This window comes from Mastomys coucha, unplaced genomic scaffold, assembly GCF_008632895.1.
Source record: "Mastomys coucha isolate ucsf_1 unplaced genomic scaffold, UCSF_Mcou_1 pScaffold18, whole genome shotgun sequence".
NCBI classification, from domain to species: domain Eukaryota; kingdom Metazoa; phylum Chordata; class Mammalia; order Rodentia; family Muridae; genus Mastomys; species Mastomys coucha.
Window position 1 is genome coordinate 5318901 of NW_022196900.1, and position 15167 is coordinate 5334067.

The window sequence follows — 15167 nt, forward strand, 5'->3', positions numbered from 1 at the left end:
TATGTGGTATGTGTGTGTGGTATGTGTGTTGTCAGTGGTGTGTGTGTGTGTGTGTGGTGTATGTGGTATGTGTGTGGTATGTGTGTTGTCAGTGGTGTGTGTGTGTGTGTGTGTGTGTGGTGTATGTGTGCTGTATGTGGTATGTGTATGGTATGTGTGTTGTGTGTGTGGTGTATAGTGTGTGTGGTGAGTATTGTGTTTGGTGTGTGTGTATTGTGTGGGTGGGTGGTGATATGTGTGTAGGTAGTGATATGTGTGTGTGGGGTGTATGACTGTGTGGTGGCATGTGGGGTGTGCGGTGTGTGTGGGATTGGGTGGTATTTTTTCCTTCAGTAAAAAGACAGCTCTGCCTTTTGAGCACCGGTGTGGCTTGACCCACATTCACTCCACATCCTAGGACCTTGTTTTCCACAATAACTGAGTGGCAGAAGTCCAGAGCAGCAGCAGGCTTGGGAAACCTGCTTGTGGGAAGTGGCCGATCCTCTTGTCTTGGCCTCCAATGTGCTGAAGTGACATACACTAGGTCACACTATGTCACTACCATCTCCATTCCTGGCAATGTTTTGTTTTGGTTTGGTTTGTGACTAGCTTACTGCAGTTGGCATGATGTCTCCCATGTTCATCCATGTAGCATGTATCGGCGTGTCCTTCTTCTTAAAGGACAGATAATAACCCGTTACGAGCACTTTGTGCACTTTGTATGCTCTTGTGTGTCAGGGGTGTTTGGGGCGCTTCTGCTTTGTGAGTATTGCTGCTGTGAACTTGGCTATACGATGTCTATTTGATCCTTTGCCTTCAAGTCTTTTGAGGTTGTACCTGGGAGTGGGCGCCCCGCCCCCCGGCTCCCCAGATCCTCTGGCAGTTGTACCTGTGACTTTTTAAAGGGCAGCTATCTATACTGTTCTCTATGGTGGCTCCACCATTTCCTATCTCTTCCTTCTGTTTTAAAGCTGGAATCCATCTTCTCCAGCATCCCCCTTTGAATTCCCACACTCAGACACCCACCCTGTGCACGGAGCTCATGTGCCTGTCCTACTTATTAGAGAAACAAAGTTGCATTAATAGTTAAAAGTGTGGGGTTGGGCTTGGCTCTGGCAGTGTGTGATTGATGGCCTCCATTACACCCCATTAGATATTTTATTCTTGTTAAATGAAGAGCAGCCAACTTTGTCAAGTATTTTTAGTTCCCTCTGGTCTTATTGGTCCAATCTATTCTTCAGGATGGTCTGCAAATGGCCACATATGGCTGGGTGTCTGCAGGACGGATGGCTGTGCAGCTGGCGTTCATTGGCCACCAATTTACCCTGGCCCCCTTCATTGTGAGCTTGACAGCGCTGGGGAGTCTTGTAGATCTAACCAAATATATCTATTTTCTAATTGTCTATTTATCACCTTCTGGGGATTTGCAGGCTTCCTATCCAAAGGCAAAGGGGGGACAGCCTTGAACAATGATCCTTGTCAAGGCCCTCGCTCGCTCTAAATTAGGGCCTAGTTGCTAAATAACTAATTTAGTCTTGCTATCAAGCTGAAAAAGTGGGTATTCAGTGCAAAGTGCCAGCTGGGGAATTGATTATGTCTTCTCTCAGCGAGAGAGATAAACCTGCAGCCGCGCCACTGTGGAGGGCTGGAGACAGCTCCCCTGGGGCAGCTCTGTGAGGCTTGTCGTCACTAGCCATGCCAGGTCCACTCCCCCACAGGGCAGCTGAAGTCTCGGGCGCAGTCCTATCCATGGTGACCACTGGAGTCTGCCCCTCAGAGTCCCCTCCCAGGATGTTACCACTTCTTGGAGCTGTAGGGACGTTGACATGTGTCAGAGCTGGGGACCAAGGTGAGTTTCAGGGTGAGGAAAGGAAGGTCATGCTGACAGCTCCAATTTCCAATTAGAGTGAGATTATTTAAGGTGGGCCGGGCCAGGGACAAGGGAAGGAGAAGGAGAGGAAATAAATTGGACATGGTGGGCTTGGGAAGATGTCTAAGTAACAACACCTCCCCAGTTTTGGACAGAGAGAAGTGGTGATGCAGTTGTGGGGTTTTCAGTGTGAAGAATCTCATGATGACCCCAGGTTTGTTTCCTCGGCTCTCTCTTTCTGCCGGGCACTGTGCTAGCAACCTTCAGATCTGAGATCATGCATCCTCTCAGTCTCTGGGCCCAGCAAGTTGTACCTTGATTTGTCATTTGAGAAAAGGGATTTTAGAAATTATGTCTCTTGCTGGGTATGATGGTACAGGCCTTCTGCAGAGGCAGGAGGATCTCTATGAATTCACAGCCAGCCTAGCCTACATAGCAATCCCTAGCACAGCTAGGACTACATAAAGAGATACTCTTGAAAAGAAAGGGAAGGAAAAGACAAGAAAAGAAAAGGTCCATCTATCAAAGCATACCGTCTGCAGCGTCTGGGATGAGCCACCATTGTTAGCCCATTTCTATTACTGCAGAATTCCAAACACAGGATGGACCTTGGATGGACCAAGACCTGCCTTCATGCACGACCCTCTAGCAGAGAGGGAGTTTATTCTTTTGTGTGGTTGTTAGCTAGCAGAGACAACTTCAAAGGAGCAAAGCTTATTTGGGCTCACAGTTTCAGAGCATCTTACATCACAGCCCAGAAGGCTCGGCATAGCAGCTGCCTCTGTGTCAGCGTGCACAGGAAGCAGAAGTGCTTCACATCATGGTGGGCCAGAGAATCAAGAGAACACTGGCAGCAGCAGCTGGGTTATCTACAGTAACTACATTTCTATTACTAATCTATAATTCTCCCACCCCATCACATCCATTGAAGCCTCTCAAGATGGAAATGCCACCTGGGGAAGAGGTGTTCAAACCAGGTGACTTGTTGAGGATATTTCAGGTTTAAACCAAAACAGAGATCAAGCCTGTGGTCTGACCATTGATAATGTAATTTTTAAAGGAACCTCCCCTTTAGTATCTTGAAATTAAACTCATAAATACTCCATTTATTTACATAATTTAAAAATCAATACAGCATTTTATCTGCCATACAATGTAAAAGTAAAAGAAAGTAATTTTAATAAAATAATATGCACTTCAAAATTTAAATGTTTCATTATCTCTATAAGAGAAAGCACAGTGAAGCAGTAAGGAATTTAACCTTCCTTACAGTGAATATTTGAATATAAGAAAAAAGAAGTCGTATCTGTGTGAACGTTGATGATCTTTTCTCTTTATCTTTGGCATTTTGAAATGAGGACTTAAAAAAAAAAGGTACATCATAGACAGAATCATTTTGAGGATGACAGTCGCAAAACCACAAACTGTGGCATCGGTGACTTGGACAACCCAGACTGCAATGACATGAAAAAAGTAAAATAATAAACACAATAATCTGAAAAGAAAACTCTCCCCCGCCCCCGTTTCCCCTCTTGTTGGTTTCATTCCTAGAAAGGTCGCTATGAATGAGACCAACTGCACCTATGTTCCCGAGGCAACAGAATTGGAGTCTGTCTACATAACTACAATCGAGGTTTCGACCTCGATGACCCTATTCTCAAAGGTCAGATGCAGTGTTGGGAGATGGAGCATCCCTCCTTGCTCTTCCCCCCAAGCACTGGCACTCAAAGTACCTTCTTGGAAGATGTCAAAATGACTCAGTGGGTCAAAGTGCTTGTTGCCCAAGTCTGGTGACCCGAGTTAAATCCGTGAACTCACAGTGAGCTGGTTGTAGTGGCTGACATGGGTAGAGTATGCTGAAGAGCTGGAGGCAGAAAGATCGCCAGAACCCTCAGAAGAAGGGGAAAGCTGGCTTCTGGATGTTCTCTTACTTTCACACTTGTGTAGTGACACACAGTGCTTGCACACACACACACACACACACACACACAGAATACTTATGTACTAATACTGAATTAACAACATAAAGTGTACCTGTTGGGAACAGATCTATCTCACTGTCACTGAACTACATAAAGGGATAAGTCAGTGGGAATGTGGTGGCACATACCGGTCACCTTAGCACCAGAGGCAGGAGGAATACTACAAGTTCAAATCCAGCCTGAACTATGTAATAAGAGGCTGTCTCAAAACAACAACAAAGGCAAGAAAGTAACAATAATTACAACAGTCAGAATAAGGTCACATTGGCTTGCAGGGAATGTAGCTCATTGGCAGCATGCTTGCTTAGCAGTGAGGACCTGGGCTGGATCCCATACTTCAAAGAGAAATGAGGAAGAAGGGTAGGGGCAAGGAAAGAAGAAAGCAGGCCTGCAATGCAGTGCTGGAGAGCTGGAGAGGGCTCCTGGGACTCACTGGCCAGCCAGCAGAGCCCACTTGGTGAGCTCCAAGCCACCAAGAGACCTGGTCTCAAAGTGAGGCTGGACAAAGTTGTGCACACCTTTAATCTCGGCACTCAGGAAGCACAGGCATATATGTGTGTGTGTGTGTATGTATATATGTGTGTATATGTATATATATGTGTGTATGTATATGTATATACACACACATATATGTATATGTATACATACATATATATATAAAGTTCAAGGCCAGCTGGTCTACAGAACTAGTTAAATCAGCCAAGGCTACACAATGAGAGGATGTCTCAAAACCCACCAACAACCCGAGGTTATTCTCCAGCTTTCAAATGCACACATATGCACCCATACACAAACATGCACACACACACACACACACACACACACACACACACACACACACACAGAGGTACGGAGGATGACCTGTTTGTTACTGAGAGGAAGCGGGAGAAATACCAGCACTCCAGCCAGAAGATGTGGAGAAATGCATCCCAGAAATCCTAGCTGAAGGGATTCTCAGGAATTAGAATTGACTGTAATTTTCTTTCTGCTCCCATGTATAATCAATTATATCATTTTGGAATAAGAAAAACAAAACCACAGACATGATTTTTAAGATGTCATGCTGAGAGCCCTGTATCTGAGTGGTTGGCCCAATTCTTAAACGCTATGGTCACTAGCCAGCCAGGAAAGCTGTGTCCTTCCAGGGAACACCTGGTTCTCTTTTTGTGTTGTGTTCTCTGTCCTCTGAGGAGCCCAGGTCCTTACAGGCAGGGCTGATGATGTGAGTTCTAGGTCAGGCACCATTATTTCCATAATTGTGTGGTGCTGGGGATCAAATCCAGGGCCTCATGCATCCATTCTTTCACTGACCCACATCCCCACCCCAGCTTCCATTAACTCTCATGAGGACCCTATGGGTAAGCATCGTTACTGGTCATGTCTTCTCTCTTTCTGTCTCTGCACACTGCCCACCTCTGTTTGAGACAGGTCCTGCTGCATTGCCCAGGCCGGGCTAGAACTCGGTTCTCCAGCCTCAGGCTACCCAGTCCTGGGTGGGATAACAGCTCTACACGGCTATGCACAGCTATGCTTCTATGTTTTAAGCAGAAGAACATGGCGGTAAACCTCCACACTCTGAGCCACCAAGCAGAAGTGTTACCAATGGCTAGTTATTTATTGGCCAGGTTTGTTTGTATTTTTTTTTATAATTATCTTTTTTTTTCTGATTTTTCTTTTTTTCTTTTTGAGACAGGGTCTCAAATTGTTTTATAGTTGAGGCTGGCCTTGAACTTTTGATTCTTTTGCTCCTGTCTTGAGTGCTGTAATTACAGGCATGAGCCACCATGTATGTCCTTACCTCTACCAGTTTACATCTGTGTAAGTTAAACAATTTTTGCGTGCGCACACACACACACAGAGGCTTGCTTGTTAGCCTGTGGGCACGTATGTGCAACAATATTCATGTAGAAGTCTGAGAACAACAGCAGGAGTCATTTCTCTCCCTTCATGTGGGGCCCAAAAACTGACTTCAGATCATCAGGCTTGGTGTCAAGTGACTTCACCTGCTGAGCCATCTCTTCTGTCCTCATCTCTTTAAAAATGTATCTGAAAGCCGGGCATGGTGGAGCCGGAGTCGGGCACTCCTTTAATCCCAGTACTTGGGAGGCAGAGGCAGGCGAATCTCTGTGACTTCAAGGTCAACCTAGTCTATAAAGCGAGTCCAGGACAGCCAGGGCTGGCTACATTTAGAAACTCTTGTTTCCAAAAACCAAAGCGGAGGAGGTGGGATGCGCGGTGCGGGGGGTGGGGTGGGGTGGGGGGAAGGGATGGGGGAAGTAGCTGAAACTCAGCTGCCTGGAGTTTTACCTTGCTCTGGCGGGATTCAGAAATGCCCTCTGGTGGGAGGGCTCAGCAGGGTGGCAGATCCACAGGCTCCTGCAGTGCTCACACCCAGGAAGCTTCCAGTAACCATGGCTTCCTTTCTGGCTCCGCCTGGGTAGAAACTTAGAGCTCAGTACAAGGGGAACAAGCCCCTGAAGGGAAGCCCAATCCTGGGGGCGGGGCAAGGTCTTACCTAGTAGCTCTCAAAAAAGAGGTATGTTTCTTTTGCTCAAGCCTTTACTAGAGCCCCTGTGTTTCTGGACCTTCCTGAAATCACTTAATTTTGACCCACAAAGTACCATTTGGGAACAACATCTTTGTCCGAAATAATCTCCTTCAGTGATACCGTTTCAAATGCTTATAAAGGTCACTCGCTGGAGCAAACAGAGAGAGAAAAAAAAATCACTAAGCTCAGATTTAGTGATTTTTCCTTATAATTGCAACATTGGATGCTGTAAACAAGCCTTTTAAAGATCCCTTAAAAAACAATACGCTAAATGGTCGCTTTGCAGAGCTCATGAATAGAGAATGGGTACTTGCGGCTGGGAGTATAATTTCCAGTGACAGTCTCATCCGTGGATACAAAGTGCCCTGTATCGTAGATGACTTAGACGGAAGAAGAAGATGTGCTCTGGAAAGCCAGCCCCGTTAGATGACATCGAGGTGGCTTTGCTGGTGACAAAGATGCCTGCGAAGAGTGAATACAATTGCTGCAGAAATTAATGTGAATGTAGGAAAAAAAGGGAATTCTTCAAAATGTGCGTGTCATTTGTATACGACTGTGTTAATATGATTTTGTAATTCAAGTATATTAATGTATAGCCACCATGCAGGTAGATTAATATATTTTCTGTAAAGAATTTTAAATGTGAGTGAGATGAAAAAATGTTCAGCTAATTAAATATTATGAGTAGACTTTTGATGTGCTCATTGGTAATCTGGAAAAACACCATAAATTAAAAAAAAATCCTTTTTGGGGGACTGGCAAGATGGCTTGTCAGGTAAAGCCACTTGCTGCCAACCATAATCAGCTAGGTTAGAGCTCTAGGACCTGTGTGATGTAAAGAGAGAATAAACTCCTGAAACTTATCCTCCAGCCTCTATATGTGCACCCCCCACCATGCATACATGTATACACACACATAAATATACACATAATTGTATATGCATATATATAAATATATACAAATATAAATCACACACAAATTGTAATGCAGAAGTTTGTTTAAAGCTCTTTTGGGTGGCGGAAACTTTTTGATGGGAAAAGGCAGAGCTGTCTACATTCGGGGTTGTCCAAAGGTTAGGCCTGTTTTGTTTGCTGTGGGCCTGCTATGTGTCAGGTATGCTATCAAATGCACAGTGAAGGATCCTAGGCAGAGGAGAATGAATGGTCCCACACCACCAGGGAATTCCCCCTGGGTAGGTGGGGAGAGAGCCTGATGAAATGTCTTCATTTACCTGACAGAGGAGGTGAGCTAGGGTCACACAAAAGGAAACCTTGGGCAGGGCAAGGGAGGACAACAGATACCCAGGCCAGTCCTAGCTAAAGACCACCCTTCCCATGCACTGAAGTCCCCACTCCTGAGCCTGAACTTGGTGGCAAGAGAAGCAAAGAGCAAGTGCTCCCCACAGGGACAAGTCCCCCCTTAAGATCCAGTATCTACTTATTGAGGGAGGCTACTGTGTCCAGTACGGTGAGTTGCATCAGTGAGATGAACCATTTTTGCTCAGTGGTGCTGAAGAAAAAGATGGAAAAGAATCTCTGCCCCCTCTCGAACATCTTAACATTAGTATTTAGGATGTTTTGCAACAATTGAAATAATCACAAAGGCCCAATGTCTAGTGTGTTATGAAAATAGTCTTTAGAAAACTGTCATTGCTGTTTTAAATGAACCCAATAAAATACAAACATCAGAGCTATTGGATACCACCATTCTTTTAAAAAACACACAAACGAGCTTTGATTTAACAGTGGGAAATTACATTTCCGATCCACTTCCTCCACAGATTTTTATTCCAATGTAATGTACTTTTATGCTTGAAAATTTTATTGATTTCCCCATCATACTTCTCTACAACAAAGAGATGTATATAAATTGGATTTAAAAAAAAATTACCCCAATCATGAGCCTCTAAACTTAAAAAATTTCTTCTGGATAGAGTGGTGTTATTAAATACTAGTAACACAAGCTTGATTTTTTAAAGTAACATACATGTACTAAAAATTGTATAGGTGATTATTAAATAGTTTAAAGTGCTTTATGTTTTGTTTTGTTCTGGTGTTGTGTATATACATGTGTGTCACTGGGTATCCCCTTTTATTTATATAGACAGGGTGTCCCCTGTCTGCCTTATTCCCTTGAAATGGGGTACCTCACTGAATCTGGAACTTGTGGGTTATTTCTGGTAGGCTGAAACCCGGTAAGTCCCAGCAATCCTCCTGTCTCCATCCCCCACTCCCCCAGTGCTGGGATCATGACATATGTAGCCGTACCAGCTCTGTTTGAATGTAGGTGCTGGGGTCTGAAGTTGGGGTGCTGATGCTTGCACATTAAGCATTTTTACCCACCGGGACATCTTCCGAGTGCCCCTCTTTTTTTCCTGGGAGACATGATCTCACCATCTGGCCTTGGCTGGCCCGGAACTTGTGGTGATCTTCCTGCCTCTCTCCCTTTCAAGCGCTAGGGTGATGGGTATGCACTACCACCCTTGGATTAAACAGCTAATTCTTATCCTGGCATGACAGATGGACACACAACTGTCTCATGCAGCCATTCAGGCTGTGGTCACAAAACTCTTAGGGAGAGCTGTTTGTAAAGACTGTTCTGTACAGGGCAGCCTCTGGAGCTCTAAAGTGGACACTCTATATAACTGTATGTGGTGGTCTTTGATGGGATGGGTGGGGTAATAGTTACAGCTCCTTGACTGAAGATGACGTTGAAAACACCATTTATATGATACACTCAGTGACTCATAATGATAAGATCCAGGTGACAAAGATGTGAGTCTTGCTGCACTAGGAAAGGTTGACATGAAAGCTGGCATGATGCTTCTCCAGAACAGATTTGTGAACACCAAGAACCAGGAAGCTGGCACCTTTAGAGCTACCAGCGTGGACTATCCCCAAGAAGTGTTCCTCCATGGCTGTGAGCCGAGGTCAGCGGCACACCTGCTGGTGCTGGCTGACCTCAGTATAGTCGGGTCTTTCTACCATTTGACAGGCCTGCTGCTCCTTGGTGCGAGCCCTCCGAGCCCAGGACCCCAAGCCCACAGAGCCCACTACAAAGCCAAGACCTCGATGTGAGCCTGGTTGGTGTGTCATCCCAGATTAAGGAAGACCATAACATACGGATGTGTTCAGGACTCAACAAGCTGAGCCATGATATCTCAGTATTTGGCTAATCCAGTCAACCTACCCCTAGACAATTTAAAGTGGGTTCTATTGCTCCCAGTCCACAGATGAAGACTCTGGAAGCAGAAGTTAGATGATTTTCTCAGCCACACACAGGCACGTGAAGAAGGAGCCTTCAAAACTAGCCTGGCTCAGCCTGGCACGGGAGCCTGAACTCCTTCCTGTTATACGAAGGGAGAATGGAAGGCCTGTGTTTAGGGCCTACTCTGATGCAGGCTCTTTGCTCACTGTCCATTTAAACCCCGACAATAGCTTCCAAAGTGAATGGAATTGCCATAGACTTTTTTAAATGAATCCCTAGTTAGCAGTAAGGTAGAGTTTAGCCTTGGGCCCACCCATTGCCAAAGGAAAGCGTCCTTCTCTTACTGCGCCACTCCTGTGCTCACAACCAAGCCCATGTCTGAACACAGAGCCCAGGACTCTTTGGGTCTCTTGACATAAACCACCTGGGATTTTCCTAGGAAGAATAAGGGGAAATTTTGGTCTTTGAGTCCATTTGGCATGGCCATATTTCCCATAATTTCAATTTAATCCCCCAAATGCTTCTGATCCCTGGCCATGTGCCAGGTCCCCAGCTTAGGCCGGGCCATGGAGAAATGATGACCGGTGACCCTCAGTTGGTGTCATTTCACATGCCGCTGCATTTTAAATCCCCCAAAGACTATGGGCAGTACAGATCTGTGGAAGTCTAAGGTGATTCTGATGAACGATCTGGAAACCATCATTGAGATGGCAGACCTGAGCAGCGTGCTTTTGCTGGTTAGGTAATTCTGCCAACGTGTGCAGATTAAAGTGAAAGTGGTCAGAAAATGTCCGGTAGGGCACAGTCTGACCTGCTAGGGCACAGTCAGCGGCAGACTGGGGGACCCCCAGGTTCTGCCTGTGCAGATCTCTGAGCTTAATAACCTACCCATAAACTAGTATGCTGTTCGTGGTATTAGCTTACTTGTGAAAACAATTCCAGCCAAATATGCTTTGGCTTCTCAGGGTATCAGAGCAAAAGTTAGTATCTGTGGGTACTCTTCCCAGGTCAGTCTTCTTAATTCTCTTGCAACTAGAAGTTTTGTGAGGAGGGCGGTACTGATGGCTGGGGTACCCTCAGGGCCTTTCAGATGGGAACAGTTATGAGTATTACCAAACACATTGAAATAAAATATTTTAAAAAACCTCTCTGCTCCCTCTGGGCAGCCCAGGCGACAGCTGGGAGCAGGACGCCTCTCTGGGAGCGCGACGCCTCTCTGGTGCCCCCTGTGGTGGGAAATGGAGCCACGTCTCGAGGACCCTTCTGCCCCTTCGCTGAAGCACAGGCAAGGGGCATCATTTGACCCAGAATCCCTTCACCCCCGCCCCGGTTGCTAAGAGGGGAATATTCTGTGGAGAGGGTTTTAGTTCAAACCCTGGAGGGGCATGACTAGGGAAGGACACCCTTCACCCTCCCGAGGAGGCTGGGGACCACCCTGGGAAGCTGCTCCTAGCGTGTCCCAGGCTGGAGGCACCAGTTAGAAGGGAGATAAGGAGCTCAGAGGCCAGCCTTGCCCCTGCTTTCTATCCGGCCTCTCCTGGAAACTGCTTTGCAGCCCAGGATGGCCTTGAACTGCTACCATCAACCTCTAGAGTTCATTTTGTTTTTGTCGTCTTTGTTTTTCTTCGCTCTGAGGCAAAATCAGAATTTTGAGAAATTAATTAAATACTAAAAGTTTTGTTTTTTGTTTTTTGTTTTTGTTTTTTTTTGTTTTTGTTTTTGTTTTGTTTTGTTTTTTAGTGTCTCCTGGGAATCTCACGTTCTGCCCAGTATATAATGCTGGCTGCATCTTACCCGGAAGGAGACTGAGGCTTAGAAATCCAGTTATGAGTAACACATCTCAGCTGGTCCTTCATAGGATCTAGATTTGAACCCAGGTCTTCCCGACTCCAGAAAGTATGTTCTCTACATGACGAGAACAAGCTTCAGGTTTCCTGCCTCTCTGTACCATGAAACATAATGTCGGTCACTCAAACAGACCAGAGCAGGTTTTCTTTAAATGTGTGCTTTAAATGCAGCGCGAGGCCGGGTTCCTACCAAGCTGTGTGGTCTTGAGCAATTGTCCAGCCTCTCTGGGCCCGAGATTCCTTCAGCCTCAGAGAAAGCTCACGGAATGGATGATTTCTCATGGATTCCGTACCTGCTAAAGCCTTGGGCTTCAAATGCCGCAGCAAATTAGGGGTTTTGTGGCTTCGCGGCCCATCCGATCGTCTCCCGAACTTGACCTTTTCTTAAATTCGTTTCATTACGCTCACACTCATAAGAATGCGTTCTCATTTCATGGTTCCTATTTTAGTGCCCGCTCTTCTGGCTGCTGCTTTTCCCCAGTATAATTTTTTGTTCCATTAATTTCAAAGGACCATTTTGCTAGATCAGAGTGTTAAGACTCATTCACACCTCTTCCATTTGTCTAACCAAGCGCTCATCCATTTCTTCCCAGAAATAATTGTATATGGTCCGCTAAGTTTAGTGTTCAAATCTGTTTACACTTGGGGCTGCTCTCCGGGCTTTGCTGTGAAGGGGGGGGCGGGGTCAGCTGTAAATGGTGCTTATTATGCCTGTTTCCCCAGCTTCCCAGATACCTGCTTTCTTCCTCCCCAGCAGCTGATTTCATTTTTCATCGGATTTTGTTGCCTTCTCTATTAGAGACAGACGTAAAAAGAGAGAGCACACTTGTTATTTCTTCTTTGCCTGTGGGTCCTCTGGCTATGATGCTGGACCCTTCTTTTTCTCTGGCTGTTCAGGGTATAATGGTGCCCCCCCCCCCCTTTTAATGGTGCCCTTCTCTTTTCCTCTATTCTAAGGCTTTCTCTGTTAAAGTCTTGCCAGGTCTTTGGGTGTCTCCCAGGCCATGGAGATAGGGGAAGGGGAGCTGGGGGGAGAGAAGGAAGATGTGAGAAGGCAGAGATGGGGGAGAAATTAAATGCAAGATAGAAACAGAACTCTAGTGGCAAGCATAAGGAGAGCATTCACGGTGTGCAGTTTGAGGACACGATGTAAACCAGCTGAGTCTGTGGGATCCTGGACTCCCGGAAGTGACAGGAACCTGAGGATGTGGGGATGAGACCTTTGTTTTCAGGGGCTGCAGCTCTGGGTGGGTTCCTGTTCTGATCTACCAGTTAGTAGCTGAGTTATGAGCACATTCCTCAGCCTTTTGGGACTCAGTTTCTTGGCTAGGAAAATGGGGGTAATTATAGATTCTGTATGGCCCAGGATCACAAGGCGACTTTCTCCTTGGTCATCTAGTTCATTGTCTCTGAGGTTTGCAGAGCCCATGCCGTGTGCTAGAGATGGAGCAGAGCGCTGGTTAGGGTGTCATATGTCCACTTAGTAGTCATGTAAAATGGACAAGGACTGTAAGGGAGGCAGCTGCACCCTCAGCTCTGGGGTGTGGGTGGGTCTCAGTTGATGAGTCAAGAGAGTGAAGCAGGAAGTGAGGACCACAAAGTGGTTACCGGTTATGGAGAATCTGGAGCTTTGGAACAGCAGGACTGGCCTTTTCACATGTCCCAACCATTTGCAGATGATATAGATTGTGGGGTGGACCAATTCAGAGCTCTGGATCTGGGTCTGGATGGTAGCTGAGCTGGCCAGCCCATCGCCTCTTCTTTATCCACACCAACCAGGGCAAGCTCTCCAGCACCACTCCAGCGAGGCCACCCAATGCAGCTATCAGGGTCAGCTCCCTTGCGCTCATGCCCTCTGGGCTGGTTCACCGTTACCCAAGCTTCCAGAAGGAGCTTCACTGTGCTGCCCAGTCAAGGTGAGGGGCCCACTCTCCCAAGGGCTGCAGCCTGCAAGGGGTTGGGCCAGCTCTCGTGCTCTCACACTCTCAGGGCTGGCTCACCTGTGTCTTCAACATCAGGGTCAGCTCTGATGTGATGCCCAGACAAGGTGCAGGGGCTGCTTTCCTGAGTACTGCAGTCATGGAGGAGCAGGGCCAGCTCACTGTCATGACCCCAGGGCCAGTTCTTCTAACTGTTGCAGGTGGTAAGGGGGAGGGGCATCACCCATGCTACCTACCTCACAGCACAGGAGTGTCAGGGCCAGATGTAGTGGCTATTCCTGGTTGTCAACTTGACTATATCTGGAATGGACTACAATTCAGAATTGGAGGGCTCACCTGTGGGCCTAATCTGGAAGCTGAGAGATACAAGTTTCTGACCTGAACCTTGGCATGGAGATCTTGAGGCATAGTGGCCATGAATCCCAGAAGATTAAGACAGGAAGATCTCCGAGTTCAAGGTCATCTGGGATTAAAGGTGTGATGGCACACACTTTTAATCTGGGCCACACCTTTTGCTAGAGACCTATATAAGAATATTGAAAGAAAGAAGGCTCTCTCTCTGCTTCACCTGCTTGCCTTGTGGGACTGAGCAGCTGCTAGATCCTTGGACTTCCATTCACAGCTGCTGCTGACCATTGTTGGGAGTTGGACTACAGACTGTAAGTAATCAACAAATTCCTTTACTATAGAGATTACCATAAGTTCTGTGACTCTAGAGAACCCTGACTAATACACCTGATCTCCCTCACTCGGTCCTCAAGGCTGGCTTAGCCACTCTCCCTCAGCCAGGGCCCACACTACTGTGCTGAGATAAACAAACTACATATTTTGAGCTTTCACAATCACAGTAGACATGAGGTGGATATATCTTGTTCAAAACTTTTTTCTCCCCGTTATCTTCTTGGTTATATTCTTTTGTGTGTTCTTTCTCTCCTTTATTTGTTTGTTTGTTTATTTAGTTTATGTATGTGGTTACACTGTAGCTGTTTTCAGACACACCAGAAAAGGACGTCAGATCTCATTACAGATGGTTGTGAGCCACCATGTAGTTGCTGGGAATTGAACTTAGGACCTCTGGAAGAGCAATCAGTGCTCTTAACCTGACCATCTGTTATATCACATAGTTGGCAGGCCTCTGGCAAACATCCTCCATCTGAGCTGCGTGGTGTGGCAACAAGTGGTTCTCTACGGCCTGCCTGTGCTGTACGCTGGAGTGCAGGTCTGTAGGTAGCATGGTACAGATCTCTGTCTGTCTTCCTCCTCCCTTGCTGTGCTGCCTGGATTTGATTTGATTTTTTATGAGTCCTAGGCAGGCATTAAGCTAGGATGGACAAAGGACTGCCATCTTCTCTGTCCTTGACTGATATAAAAACACCAACACCAACAAGGTGTCCCTCTGTCCATTGGCAGGGTGTGTGTGTGTGTGTGTGTGTTCAGTTTTAAATGCCACAGTGGGAGTGAACAGCTTAGGCTGTGTGGTGTCCTGAGAAGAGAGTTTGCTTCATGAATGCTATGTGACCGCAGACCAGTCCTTAAGGGCACGTCCTCAGTCATCTGTGGAAATAGAGGGGTTCATTATAGGGACTGGAGAGATGGCGCAGCTGTTAAGTGGCAAGAGAGCACTTGCCAAACACCAAGTCTGGAAACTCAAAATTGCCTGTAACTCCAATTCCAGGGGAGCCAGTACTGCATCTGGCCTCTGGAGGCACCAGGCACACAACAGTGCATGCATTCTCCCCTCACCCTCTCTCTCCTCTCTCTCTGTCTCTGTCTCTGTCTCTCTCATACACACA